This window comes from Trifolium pratense, linkage group LG1 (genome assembly GCF_020283565.1).
Source record: "Trifolium pratense cultivar HEN17-A07 linkage group LG1, ARS_RC_1.1, whole genome shotgun sequence".
NCBI lineage: Eukaryota > Viridiplantae > Streptophyta > Magnoliopsida > Fabales > Fabaceae > Trifolium > Trifolium pratense.
The window spans coordinates 15,863,601-15,877,231 of NC_060059.1; positions in this window are offsets into that span (position 1 = coordinate 15,863,601).

Consider the following 13,631-nt stretch of genomic DNA (forward strand, 5'->3'; position numbering starts at 1 on the left):
TTGTAGGAAGAATCTTTAAAGTTATTGGCAGATAATTCCGCCAGTAAGTGTGAGTCAGAACTTAAAGTTAGTGGCGGAAAATTCCGCCAATAACGTTTCAATTTTTTTAATATTCAACTTTTCAGTTTAAAAAAAAAAAGACCAGAATATTAATTAATTCCGCCACATTCTTTTGTTCTTAAAACAGTAGCAGAAAATTATTTTGTTCATGCGTATTTTTTTATGGTTACAAAGTGTGGTTCATGTTTTAGTAGCTCTTAATGTTAATTCCTCTGTGAAATCAAATCAACAACAATTACAATAACAACCCTTCAGATTCATTGGTTACTTTACTTTCACACAACCACAACCAACACTACAAACAATATCAAGAAATTCTTCCCTGACTGTTAGTGTTAAGTCTATAAGGTTATATTTGGCATTTCAATTCTTTCCATGGATCCAGCGCCAATAATCAACGCTGCTCTAACACGCCGTCGTATCACCTACCGGAGATCTGGAACTTCCCGCCGTCCAAAACACCCCACTTCAGCCAGGACTTCTTAACAATCATCAAGAAGATCTTGCAACTACAAGAACAACATAAACTACTTCTGAGTTGGTAGACAAGAAAGAGGAGATTAAAGAACAGAAGACGAAAAATGAACGAACGAATTCTGAGTTGATGAGTGATGAAGATGAAGAAGCCATGATTGCAAAAGGGGAAGTGTGAAATCGGAAGTTGCGGCGAGAGAGAACGAGATTGGAGATTTGATTTGGAATGTAATGGTTGAAATTCAAAGTTAATAACGAATACTATGAGAGAGAGAGAGAGAGAGATTTTGATGGATAGATGAATGAATGAATTAATGTGGCAAAGAAGAAGAGACAAAATCACTCTAAAAAGAAAACAAAGCTGCTCTTCCTTTTCTAGCTGTCATCCACTCACATGCTTTTTCTATAAATATTGGCGGAGTAATCCCGCCACAAAGTGGTATCTGTCAGATTCAAATTTACTAGCGGATAAATCTGCCAATAACTCTTCCAATTTTATTTTTTTAATTCTGTTTTATACTTTTTGGCAGATAAATCCGCCAATATATATATTATTTATTTTATTTTTTTCGGATAAGGTTATTGGCGGTTTTTTATTACTTTGTGACTGAATTTTTTGTCAATAACTTTGTGGCGGATTTTTCCGTCAATAAATGAATTTAAATTCCGTTTGTAAATGAAGGTTTTCTTGTAGTGTGAATGAATGAATATCATTTTGTTATTATCAAAAAAAATCTATATAGGAGTATGTAACATCTCTTCAAAAGTTTTTTTTTTTCAATAAGCACTTCGATTCAAAAGTTGAAACTGATTACTACAAGTTTGAATCTCATCTTAGAAGTCAGCTTAAATATGGTGTTCGGCCAAACACATTTATACATCAATAGTCTGAAAATTTAAAAAATATGGATTCCAAATAAACTTCAAACAACTTTAATATTCATCTTCATGCCTAACGTGAATTCTTAAATCCGATTCCCACAATGCAATTTTTAACCTGATTCTATCATGTTAAATGAAGTTATATCTCATCACAAAAGTTAATTTAAAAAATGAAGGGGTGTCTAAACACATTTATATTGGATTTAGAACTTATTCCAAAAGAAAATTTTCAAAGATGTTTTTTTTACTAAATATATATTAAATGTCGAAACGGCATTAATTTTGAAATCAAACAGTTCAAATCAGTTTTAACATAATTAGGTTAAACAATCTTAACCGTTAATTCGAATTGAACACTTGATAACGGTAACTGCATCACACATTTACAACACCAAATTAAATTCCGACGATGTGCAATAAAGTATACTATTATGGATTAAATATGTTTTTGGTCCTTATAGTTTTCCAGAACTTTCATTTTAGTCCCAAAAGATTTTTTTCACATTTTTTAATCTCTGAAGTTTTTTGTCCTTACTTTTCATTCAACTCATACATACCATTTTAAATTTTAATTTTTTTTCCGTGGTCATGCTTAGTACATTATATGAATATCCCTGTTACAAAAGTTTAATTTTTTTTAACAAAAAATGAATTAAATATGAATTTTTTAGTTTTTTGCACATAAAATATCATAAATAATTCATCTAATTTTAAAAAATTCTAAATTTTTATCGGAGATATTCTTATGATATTATAAACGTGAATACAAAAAAACATTCAAAAATGTGAAAGTATACATGAATTAAATGAAAAGTAGGGACTAAAAACATTGACGGAAAAAACTTCTGGGACTAAAAAGTGTCAAACAATCTTCATGAACTAAAATGAAAATTCTAGGAAACTATAGGGACCAAAAACATATTTAACCCTATTATTTAGAATATATTAATTAGAATATAATTATACTCCCTCCGGTCTTAATTGATTGTTGTCTCTTGTAATTATCAATATACTAAACCACTATTCTTAATTCCAATGTAACTCCTCCTATACACAAGGCTCCAATTTACGTGTCCCTTTGTTTACTAAAATTTGCCTCCAATTTTTTTGTATAGGAAATGTGTGTGTAATTAATGTTAAGCATTGGAATAGGTTATATTGGAGTATACAATTCAATTCAATAAGGGTATAAAAGGAATTACTTGTTTAATAAAACATAGATTTAAGGAGTGTTTCTTATATAAAGGACAAAAAAAAAAATCTAAACTGTTCCTTATAATAAGGACCGGATGGATGGAGTAGGTTACATCCTACAAAATTACAAAGTCACGGACAGGTATATCATTTTCAAATATCAGAACTTTCGTTAAGGTGAACATTTACATGTCCCAATAAAATGAAATTCTTGAGTCAAAAAAATAATAAAAGGAAATTCTATAATTGAGGATCAGAATATATACATAAACAGATACACCCACAGGCCACAGCTAATGAATTGGATGCACTTGCAATTGGAACATGGAAGTAGAATATATATAAACAAGGAGGTTCCAAAAGGTTGTCACTTTTTTTTCTACACTTAACGATTAAAATAATATTTAATTTGTTATCCAAAATTGTACAGCTACATCAATCTAGTTTCTCATGCTATTAATATATTCTAAAATAGCCATCTTCAAAATATTCTAAAATAATATCTAGCACCGAAAATTTTAATGAAGTTAATTACACTTACCGCAGCACCCTGAACATATATTGATAGAAGAAAAGAAAAAAAAAAGTATAAAAAAGATGGGGACATAAATAAAACTCTCAAGAAAAAAAAAACAGAAAATAAAAGATAAAAGTTGAAAAAAATGACTAAAAGCTAGGGAACAACTATCCTTCATATAACTATTTAAGTGAATGGTTGAAAGCGCCTACCTTTGTTAGCCTTAGGTTGTTGGTGTTTGAATTCATTTTTCCTTTTTTTTTTTTATCACTAACTGAAATTGTTGATTAGTATTTCCAACTGAATCGACAATCTCTCCATTTTGTGTCATGTTAGCCCATAAATCACTCGTAAAATTCATAGTTTGTTAAGTTGTAGTAGGAGCACTTAGAAGCCCTAAAACATGCATGTCATGAATAACATTTGCACTAAATTTGACAAATCAGATTCCGGAACAACTATGGATCTATCCTGATTTTCTAAAGGAATTGAGTTACTACTACTTCATCTTCCTCGTGCAGCTCTTCACAAAGAACTTCATTCTCAAGGTTCATGACTTCTCCCACAATAGGTGAAGTCATGCCACTCCAAGATGATGATGTAATCTTGAATATAAACATGAACTTTTCCTCATGATTTAAGACATCTCCCACAAACATAGAAGTCGTAGCCTCCTTAACCTTATTATATCATCAAAAGAGGATTTATTTCTACAACTATTATAATCTGCAACAATATTATTTGGAGTTGAACCTTCAAGCAACTTCTTAACATTTAAAACAATAGGCTTAACTATAGGACACATTTTGGGTTTGTTCACAATTGTTGAATTTGCGGTAGCTTTAGGAGGAGACCGATACTTGCAATTAGAGGTGGGAATAGGCTAGGCCGAGCTAGGCTTTGCCAAGCCTGAGCCTGGCCTGTCAAAAAATCGAAGGTCTGAGCCTGGCCTGTGGCCTATCATAGGCTTAAATTCTAGGCCTGAGTCTGGCCTTTTGAAAGTCTGATGTGGCCTGTTAGCCTGTTTAAAAGCCTATTTCATATGAACATATTTAAATAAATAATTATATTTATTTTGAAATATACTTATGAACTAATAAAATAATGTTCCATTTGATATTTTAGAGAATTTGACTATATATGTCATCATATTTCAATTCTAGTTTATAATAATACATTTATATATGTTAAAAACTAATGTAGATTAATAAACTTAAATTACTTAAAAAGTTAATAGATTTATAATTTAATCAAAGTATAAATTTTAATATATAAATAATAATCGTAATAAAAATATTATTCATGTTAACTTAAATAGGCCGGCCTAGTAGGCCTCAAAGGCTTTTTTAATGGCCTGCGGCCTGGCCATTTTAGCTAAATAGGCTTATAAAAAAACATTGGCCTGCTCTATTTAAAGAAATAGGCTGGCCTGGCCTGAGCCTATGTAGGCTAGGCCTTAAGGCCATGTAGGCCGGCCTGGCCTGTTCCCACCTCTACTTGCAATTCATAACAGAATGTTCAATAATCTGACATGAGTTACATAAAACGGGAAGTTTCTCACACTCAACATCCACATAAAAGTCAAAATTCTTCCTTTCAACAAGAATTATTTCACGTAAATCAGAATTTAGATCAACCTCAACTAAAACTCTAGCAAAATGACCGATTTTTTTTTCATAGTTGCCTCATCAAATGTAAAAAGAATGCCTAAAATCACAATTTCGAACAATATTTTAGGTTGACAATATTAACGAGTAGTACCATAAATGCACATCCAATTATTATGAATTAACATACTAATTATATTGAGTGTTTAAAGAAAGAAAGTTAATTTGTCGCTTTATATATATTTATTATCAATTATATCCCCGACATTATTCAATGAATTTTAAAGTCTTTTTCGACATTACTAACTTCTTTTGTACATCCACTTGAAAAAAAATATTCTTTTGTACACTCATAAAATAAAATTATACACTTCAATTACCTACTTAATATTACTTTAGCAATAAATAAAGGAATTTGATTCAAGTCTCATAAGTGTAGCTCAAATAGTAGCTATCAGTGATATTATTGGAGTGGTTGGGGTTCGAATCCTGAATTCCACATTTCTCTACATTTAAATGTGTGAGATTCTAGCCACTAGGCTACTTGACAAAAAAAAATGAATTTGATTAAAATTTTATAATTTATGATAACATTTTAAAATATTTATAGAAAAATTATATTAACATTTTTTATTTTATTTTAGAGATTAAATAACAAAATTTATGTTTTGAACTTCCATTTTCCATTGGATTGACCAGTCAACTTTCCTATTGGCCTAGCTCTTTGGGTTTGCCCTCTTAACTTAAGAGATTCCCTAACGACCTATATATTTGAATGAATACATTTGAGAAGATATGGACAAAAGAAGAAGAGAATAATACACAATCAACACACCTAAATGAAGCATATGTATGCAATTTTTTGTCCTTTAAATCTCTTTTCTTTACACATTCAAATAAGTAAACAGTACTAGTAGTATGTTTTTAGCTTAATTATTTGGTCTTTATGTGTAATTTTGATTTTGATCTAATTCATTGTTGTTAAATCGACGGATATTATGATGTAGATTAATTAGATGCGTTTATAGTTGGATAGATTTGATGGATGATAAATTATTGAAAGCAATTTGCCCCCTAATCATCATATATCATGCTAATTATTTTTCCAATTATCTCTATATTAATTATTTTTCATCATCCAAAACAAGTATATATATCAACCATTGAAATGGCTAAGCTACATATATTGATTGGAGCTGCTTAGTGGATGAGTTGGTCCGTCAAATTCAGTATTGAGTTTGAAAAAGATGTGTAGAGAGATAAACTTGGATCGTTGCATTTTCTTCCTCAATTGATTTGATTATTCATATGAACATGGCTTATCATATAATGTAATGTAATTTAGCGCAAAGTACACATATATGCCAAAAAACTATCTTTCAACAGACATATAGTCTCGTACTATGGCCAATACGTACTCAATTTTATTGGATTTTTTTCTTCACTAGACCCTTACCCGTGCGATGCACGGATGTGATGCGATTGTTTTTATTTTACAATTGCATAAAACTGAAACATTAAATATTTTCAAAATAATAATAAAATAGAGAATCCGATATTCAAAAGATTTACTTTCTAAGGAGAAGAGACGTGGCATTGTAAGTGACCTGATGTGGTTAAATGAAAAAATATTATTGGTTTAAGGATTATGGTTTACTTTACATGGGTAACAAAATAACTATCTAAAATATATATATATATATATAGGAGTAATAGGATATATCTCCGCACAACATATAAATCTATTTCAAAACACACAAAGGATCGGATGAAAAGAGATGTGGCAAAATCTAAGTCACACAATTGACATATAAATAGTGACAGAATTAGAAAAACTCAAATAAAACAAATAAAATTAAAGGGTACATACCTTTTAAAAATATTCCAAAGGGATATGTGTGAAGAGCATCAACCTCACAGTTCAATTCTTTTGAGTAAGAGATGATGACCCAAAGCCTAAAATCAAAAATTATAAAAATAAGTATATCATTAAAAAAAATGAACAAATAAAAAAAGTAAAGTAAACGAAAGTAAAACAACTATTACATAATTCAATTAAAAATAAAGTATATATTATTTAATTTGTATCATAATAGAATATGAATACACATATACAGTAGCACTTAACTAAACCTATAAATGATGTGCAACACAAAAGTTGAATGTATGATGTGCAACAAACAAAAAATGTCAAATTCTCTTAATTTTATTTGTTATGCAAAAAAGTTAATTTTTGCAAAAAATAAAATAACTACAACAAATCATGGTTTTAGAAAATAACATAAGTATTTATACCTGATGTACAAAATATGAAGAGGCAAGATAATGGAAAGAGAAATTGCACATATAAGACATGAAAAAATCTATTCTCACATTCAACCGAAAAAATAAATGGTAATCTTTTTAAGCACATGATTGAGCATCAGGGGACGAAAATATTTGTTTCTAACATTCGTAATGGTTAGTTAGGAAAATATGAATAGGATACAAATTAAAACAATTGTAACCTATATATTAAAATATTGGTAGAAGACTCCAATGGATGAAAATTGAATGGTGACTTAAGAGATGAAAAATATATTACCGGGAGTTACAAAGTTAATTAATGTGTATTTTTATATTCTTTTTTTTTTTTGATAATAATGTATTTTTATATTCTCCTTATTATAATATAGTATGCAAAAGTTATTATATTCGCCAAAAAAATTAAAGGCTAAGTAAAAGCTTGAGTGAGTGTATATTAAAAAGTCATAAGTATATAAATGTAGAATATGAAAAGTATAGAGATGACAATAATAATAATAATAATAATAATAATAATAATAATAATAATAATAATAATAATAATAATAATAATAATAATATAAGTAGAAATGATGTGGCATTGTATAATAATTTAATTGGATTTAAATGGATGACATGGCTAAATGAAACAATTTGATTGGTTTAATTGGATTAGGGTTAGGAGAACTATCTAGGAATTATATATATAGATAATTATAGATCTGAGTGAGGCAGATATTATTTTAAGTGTGATTAATGTTGAACTTGGTAGGAATGACTACTGTTCGATCTTCACAACTACGATTGGAAGGGGGTTGAAACTAGTTGATGCCAGAACTTATCCTCGAACCAAATTAGACGCCCAGTAAGCCAGACACTGGTGGTGAAAAAAAAAATCAATTTTAAACTTAAATGATTAAATAATTATGAAAAACGTCTAACCTAATAATCCGACATTTTTAGTTGAAGTATGCCTTAAACAAATTAGATTTTGTTTAATTTTGTGTTACTTTAACAATACGTTAATATGGTAAAATCTATATACTCCATTTTAAGATGATGGTTGTTGAAAATTGAAATAATATTTCTATCATAAGGACCATAGAATATGGAGCACTAGAAGATAGATTGGTTTGAAAGCAAAGTTTACCACACATATCACATCATGCACAAATTCGATGACTAAATTGAAGAACATAGCAAGGGAAGGTTTAATTTGTTTTTTTTTTCCTCTATATATCTTTGAGCATCAATGCAATTATTTGTGGCTAACTAGCTACGTGATTCGCATATTTTTTTTGTTGATGGTAAATTTGTGAATGATATGGTCACTTGCTACGTATAGTGAGTGGATACTTGATACTTAGTGGCTAATGGCTCCCACCATAGCATTATAAGACACAAATGAAAATGACACGTAGCATAAAAGTCCTAATTCTATACCTTGGCGTGTGGACGACATGTGCTTGTGCTAAAGACTTTTGCTAAGTACTGATTTTGACATTGATTCTTTTATCTTTTTAGAACACCCCCCACAAAATTCTTGCTTATTCTTGTATATCAACTAGACTTGACAATAGAAGATCACAACTTTTTTGTTTTATTTTTGGTTTTTCAATGTATTTTCGTTGGAAGTTAGAGACTAATCATTCGAGATATGAAATTCTCGTAAAAAGAATATAGTCACTTTTAACAAATAAAATTTCTTACGTGTCGATAAGTAATTGAATTTGTTCTTGCTAGGGTTATTTATGAGTTTAGTCAACAGAAATGATGAGCTAGGGTTTGATCTCAAGTGATATTCGAACGTGTTCTCTAGGGCTAGTGCCTTCATAAGGAGGGGAGGTTGAACTCCTCTGATTCTCCAGCTCACGTGGCTATTAACATGGGATCACGGGTGGCTAAGACCTAGTCCACCCATATCTTCTCTATTCTAGGCTGAATTGGTTGTTTGGGGCGTCCGATCATGAGTTGGGGCGGGCCCATCCGAAAAGGGAAGCCGCCCAGTACAATTTATGATCACATGTGATATTTCATTAAAGAATAGATATTTTATCTTGATCACGTTTGCACCTAATTATACTATTTTTTTTTTTTACAGATTTGGATCATCTCCTGCTCATCCTCTCATGCTGCCATCATGCCTTGATCTCAGCCATTCATTCACTTGCTTTTCTCTCTTCTATACTGTTTTTTTTTTACTTTATGGTTCAATTCACCATTGGATTAAGAAAATGAGAGAGAACTGCACAAAAATAGTTGGGGAGAATCCAAATCTTTTTTTACATGTATATTGTTGGAACATGTGTGACAATTATAATGTGTAGAAGTTGAATAAACTTGGTTGGAATGTGAAAGGATAAGTACACAAATCTTGAGACTTAGAAATATTGAAGTGTGAATTGAAAAAAATGGGAGAAATCTCACATTGGTATCTTTTACACACACTTTCTTTGCTTTCTCCCCATGATTCGATCTTTCTATTACAGATCGGATCCGTTGTTAATTGATTAACTTCTCCATGTTTCATCTTTTATAGTTTTCGCAACTCCTCTATAAATAGAGGTTCTTCAGTCTGTTCACAATTCACTTTAGAATTCCAAATTTTCAAATTCTCTTTGTTGTCTCTCTACTCTTTTCATCTTAAAAATTATTTTTTTTGGACAGTATCGCAAAACGTCTTAAAGAAAACGACCTAATCCACAACTCGATCCAATAATTCTTCAGTGGCATATTTTCGAAAACTATTTTTCAAATCCAAAAAATAGCATATATTATCTTAAACAATAGATAATGAGATGTGGAGTACTTTAAATTTTAAGTTGGATGCATAGCTTTTTATGTTTTCTTTGAGTTTTGATAAGCAATGGCATAAGACCAATAGGTAATTGAGTGTAACAGATATTACCCCACCTCTTGGTAAAGTCCTACCTCTTAATCTTATATGAAGAGGGTCCTAAACTTAATTTAATGTTATTGTTCACATTCATTTTGCGGATGATTTTATTTATGTTTTTGGCCTAAAAATACATTTGAATATGTTTTGAAATAATTTTTTATTGAGAGTAAATAAATATAGTGTTTATAACATTTTACTATCTGCACACTCGTTTTCTTTTGAATTTTGGTTTGCTTATACACCCCCATATTACAATGCGCTACATCAAAGTCTTCCCCTCCTCGAGTATGATTTTCTTGCAAAACCCTTTCTATATGACACTTTCCACTTTTCTTATTATGAGGCTTGCTTGCAATCCCTGTCACTAAAATTACTATAGTGCACCCCCTAGCATGAAACATAATTATATTTCCTATGCCATTTTTAACCGTCCACCCAACACAAGTGTTGGGAAAAATAATCATAAAATTTCCATACAATACATAAAAACAAACCAAATTTTCAACAAATAAATAAAACCAAACAAAATTAACTCACAATAATATTTTACTACCAAATCTGCAATAATATAAAACTAAATCTGCAATTTTTACAAGGCGAAATTGCAACCTATCAAACTCTTTCACATCATTGCAATTTTCACAAGGCTTTGAATAAAACCAATTTCGGATGGTGTCTGCGTGATGATAGGGGGAGCTTTGTCATGGTAGCGACGGCGTGGTTGGAAGGAAATTGCTCCATAGTGGAAGGTGAATCTATAGTCTTGCTTGAAGCTTTGAGAACATTGGAACAAAGAGGCTTGTCTCACGTTGTTATTGAGACGGATTCAAAATGCGTGGTGGATGCAATTGCTAATTTACGTGGTGGCAGTTCTGAATTTAGTTCTATTATTTTCAATATTAATAAAATTATGTTATATAATCCAAACTTCAAGCTTAAGTTTATTAAGCGGCAAGCTAACATGGTGGCTCATACACTTGCTAGGGCGGCCATGTTCTGGACTAGTCGTTGTATCTTTGAGACATTACCTCTTTGTATCACTACTTTATTGAATAATGAAATGCTATAGTTTATTGGTTGTCAAAAAAAATAAAATTGCAAAGAAAAATTGCAAACCCTCCTCCCATGACTCACAACTACCCTAACCCTAAACCTAAACCTATAAGAATAGAGTTGTTGTGGTGAACAAAACTCAATATAACTCTCCATATTTATAATATCTTTCTACTTTTTTTTTTCTTCCAACTACTCGATGTGAGACTTCTTGGATGAATACTCACTTTGGCCCAACAACAAGTGTGAAATTTTTTTTCGTCATCCAAGTTTCTCTAAGAAACGTTGCTAGCCTTTCTCTATTTCATATTGTTCAAATAACGTGAGTACGAGATTTAATCATCCATTGAATGCATTGTGTTTCAAAAGTGGTATCCAAATCTTCAGGTTACTATTATGGCGTCTCTATCAACTGAGAACTCCTCTAAAAGCCTTCCAATTTTTTATGGAAAGAATTACGACAAGTGGTGCAAACAAATGAAGTGTTGGACTTAGTGAAATCCAAGCACAAAGGCATTGTTCATCATCTACCAATGCGTTGATCCAACAAATTTTGAAGAGTTGGTGATGTGTAATCTTAAAAGCAAGCTCGGGCAGTTGTCCAAGCTCTCGCCAAAATTTTTGGTATTTTGAAGAGTTAGTTTAAGGCAAAATTAAGATTTTTAGGGGTTAGTATAGGGTAAAACTGAATTTTTTTTGTTCAAAACTGAGATAAACTTTTTAGGGTTTACTTAGGGCAACCCAGACTCAATAAAATTTCTGACACCGTCACTGTGACGGTGTGATAGATATTTTGTTGGAACATGTGTGAATTCCGTGGGATCATCACATCGGGCCCTGAACAACTGCACAAGTGAGTTCGACACCACATTTTTACTCGAAACCTTAAAGTGTTAGATTTATGAGTCATCTCACTTGTAAACTATTCAACATTCACTGTTTCATCTGATGTATGACTCAACTCATACTTGAAATACCTATATATTTACACGAGGAAGAAACAACATATGTCCAAAATCTCATTCCCTTTCAATCCGTGTCTTTTCCTCTCAATTACAACTTACAACACAGCCATCTTAGACTTTTTAGTATTCGTGCATAAGTGCCCATCAATTATTTGCCTACTAAATTCCATTCTTTGCATTTTATTATTCTTTTTAAAAACCATGTTGACAACTAGTTTCTGTTATAAACAAAAATAAACTCAATTTATATATGTACTACTGTGTATTAACTCGACAATTTTGGATATATACAATGCACCTTGCAAAAAAAATAAATGTCAGCCTCACATGTGATATGAAGGAACAGTAACTCCATATACCGTTCAATATTTTTTTTGGTCGAGTTCAATACTGTAATTTACGATACAACGATATGATAACCAGAGTTGTGTCTAATAAAACGAGTTAAACTTTCACAACACAATAAATTATAGTATATATTCAAATTTCAGCCGAAAGAGATATTCATATTTAATGTTGAATAATTCTTTTTAAATTTGAGAAACTAAAGTAGGGTGAAGTTATTGAAGAAAAAAAAAATCATGATACTGATGTTATGTTACCTATTGCAGCAGACCTGGAAGAAATTATAGGAGCATTAATATGGGCGGATATTTTCTCTTCCCCCTCCCATGAATCTTTTATACCCCCAATATTCTAATTTTGCCCTTGCAGAAACATTCGGTTCGCAGAAACCGAAATTTTTCTAGTGCAAATTCAGAGTAAATTTCGGTTTTTAGAAACCGAAATTTGTTTTCAAGGCAAAAAAAAACTTCGGTTTCTACGAACCGAAGTTTTTTCAAGGGCAAAATTGGAAATTCAAGGGAGATAAAAGATTCATGGGGGGTGGGGAGAGAAAATATCATATGGGCGGTTCATATGTTTCAATATGGGCTATACTATACAGTCAACACACCAATACTTTCATGAGAATTTCTTTTCACACCTGCACTCTTCTAGTGCACTCTCTGTGTTTTTACTTAATCTTAAGTAGCGAGCATCATAAAATGCAAAATTTATAAAAGTACAATTTGCATTTTAACTAGTGAACTTTATAAAAAAATTAATCATTTTATCTCTCTCGTTGATTTATTTTTAATTTTTAATGAAACACCGTTCGCAAGTTAAATATGAATTCTTCTCTCACTCACCATGAAAATATTTTGAATGAAACGCCGTGTGAATGAGTGATTGAAAAAATAAAAAAGATGTTTCAATTTATAAAATTCTAGCGTGTGTGTGTGATTGGTCAATTCAAATGTATGTCTTGGGCACTCCGGTGACAAATCAAATTTGTTACATTAAGCTTGTTCTCTATGATTTAACTAGTGAATCTTACAAAAAAAAAAAAAAAAATTCTAAAGAAAAAAAAATACAATTCATTAGTTAAGTTGTGAACTCAATTCGCACCTTAATTAGCGAACTTTATTAACATTTAATTGTTTTGCCCTCACTCTTCATGGAAATGAGAGGTACAAAGCGATATTTTTATAAGGTTCTCTAATTAAGGTACAATCAAAGTTCACAATTTAAATAACAAATGGAATATTTTGAAAATTTCACATGGCGCACAAAAAGAAAATTTCTATTTTCATCAGCTGTTGTCATTTTTTTAGGGAACTTTACTCATCATCTAATTTTTTATTTTTTGGTCTTAG